We start from the raw sequence: 2,500 nt of genomic DNA on the forward strand, positions 1-2,500 counted from the left end.
TCACCCGGAACCACACCTTTGCTGCCTCTGGGCGATCTCACTCCACGCCAAGGTCTACTCCGCCGGCTCGCCGCTTTGTCCAATTTGCCGAGCCGCCCGCCTCCTCCGAGCCCGACGTTCCTCTCACGCCAAGTCCTCACTTGCGCCAAGACAGAGGAAGGACCCGAGGACGAAGCCGAAGTCAGACCCGAGTGCCAAATCGAGGTCGAAGCCGAAGCCGAAGCCGCAGCTCGAGCCACAGACCTGCTCAGAGACGGACTCAGAATTCTTCAGTCACCACCCGCGGTTTCACGCGCGGGTACGCGTCCGTCTAAGCTTCTGGCACGCAGTCATTGACCCCGCATCTTTCTCACTGGTTCTTTTTTCCAGAAAATGCCCATCGGAGATAGACAACCGGATTTCAAATCTGGCAATTCATAATTTGTCTTCGCGGGCTCTTAGCTATGATGAGAAACGAGTGCTTGGGAAACGAGTGCTTGGGCTCGGGATGAAATTCATCCCACGACCTCCTTCAATGACTGCTCTCCAGATTTCTGAAGAGTATCGTGCCTTTGCACGACTCTTCAGACTTCGTTCTTTCTTCGGGCCAGATTCTGATGATCGCGTTCACTCTCCTGCCGCCGAGATTGCTCTGCACTTTGCTGGTGGCTTCTCTCAGAAGTTCCGCATGCCCAATCCGAGCTGGAATCCGCCATCTCTCAACGTGGACCTCGAGAAAATCCTCAAAATTGGAGAGCGACTCCTCTGTCAGCAAATCTCCTCTGCGACGTTCACCAATGGCCCTCTGCTGCCATTTCGGCTTCTGTCAGCCCTCAGAAATCTACGCAAAGACTCCACCATTATTATTAAGGCGGCAGATAAAAACCTCGGACTTGTTGTCCTTGACAAATCGTGGTATCTTAATGAAGGACTACGACAGCTCTCTGACCCGATGGTGTACTCTGTGGTCCCTGCTGTGCCGTGGGATGAGATTGTTTGTAATCTCTCTTCAATCATTCGTAGATTCCGCTCTGTTTTGAAAAACGTGGAACCTTTTCTCCTGAGCATTCCGGTCTCCAAAGCACTTGCTTGTGCTTTTTACTTGCTGCCCAAGATACATAAACCTGTCCTTACAGGTCGACCGATTTGCTCTTATGCTGGTTATATTTTAGAACCCGCTTCTCGAGTTCTACACCATCTTCTTCTTCCAATCTTATTGCAGCAACCGAATCATTTGACTGATTCGCTCAGCCTCCTCCGTGAACTCAAGCATCGCCGTCTTCCACACGATTGCTGGTTGTTTACTTTTGACGTGGAATCGCTCTACCCGAGCATCCCCACATCCGCAGGCCTTTTTGCTTTGAAGACTTTGGTGTCAAAATTCTTTGCTCCTCGTGGCATTAATCAGCAGCTTGTCGACATGATCTGCAGTCTTGCTAAGGTGGTTCTTCAATTCCACTTCTTGGAATTCGATGGCGTTTTCTACAAACAAATCCGTGGGACTGCAATGGGAAGTAACTTTGCAGTTGCCTACGCCTGCCTATTCTTATGCCATCTAGAGGAGGTTCTTTTCTCCTCCATGGATTCTTCACCTCTTATCTTTTTTAAGAGGTATATTGACGATGCTCTCGGCATTTGGACTGGTTCTCTGCACTCTCTCCAACAGTTTCTTACTGCCTATCAGAATGCATATCCAGAAATCAACATCAATCCATGTATTTCGTCCTCTTCTGCAGTGCTTCTCGACATCAACTTTTACAAAGGGCCGAATTTCTCTTCATCGGGTATTCTCTCTTCTCAATGCCATCAAAAGAAACTAAATGCCTATCAATACATTTTGTATAAATCTTGGCATCCTCCGCATCAAAAGAAAGCTTTTGTTATCAGCGAGCTTCGTCGATATCTCCTTCGAGAATCTGAACCTTCTGGTTTCGTCCGATTGAAGAGACTTCTTTTTCAGAGACTTCGTGCCCGTGGCTATCCTAGAAGGTTTCTTTTACACTGCTTCAACAAGGTCTCTCCGAAGGACAAGTCAGCGCTTCTTCAGCGAGTTTTTGCTCCTAAAATAAGAAAGAGGGCCCCCCTTGTTTTCAAACTTGATTTTAGTCCTTCGACTAGAGCGATGAACTTGGGGGCTTCCCTAAACCCTGAACTTTTTCGGCTCTGCCAAAAAGTCCCCGCGCTTCGCCATATACCTCATCCTCGTATCTGCTGGCGTAATCCTCGACGACTTGGTACCTTCCTAACAAGAAGCAGATTCTTCTCTCAGAGACCTATGCCTCATTAATAAACTATTACTTATTATTAATAATTAATAATTATTCATTAATTATTAATTATTAATTTTAACTTAATAGTTTCTTTTTAATCATTAATTAATAGTTACTTTTTCAACTATTAACTTAATGATTAATATTCCTTTTTGACTTTTGTCTTACTAGATTCTTTATCTTGTTTAGACATTTTTCAAAAAAGGTAATTTAGGCATATCTTCTAGAAGCCATGTAATTTTGAGATATTG

Source organism: Cryptomeria japonica, unplaced genomic scaffold (genome assembly GCF_030272615.1).
Source record: "Cryptomeria japonica unplaced genomic scaffold, Sugi_1.0 HiC_scaffold_1586, whole genome shotgun sequence".
Lineage (NCBI taxonomy): Eukaryota > Viridiplantae > Streptophyta > Pinopsida > Cupressales > Cupressaceae > Cryptomeria > Cryptomeria japonica.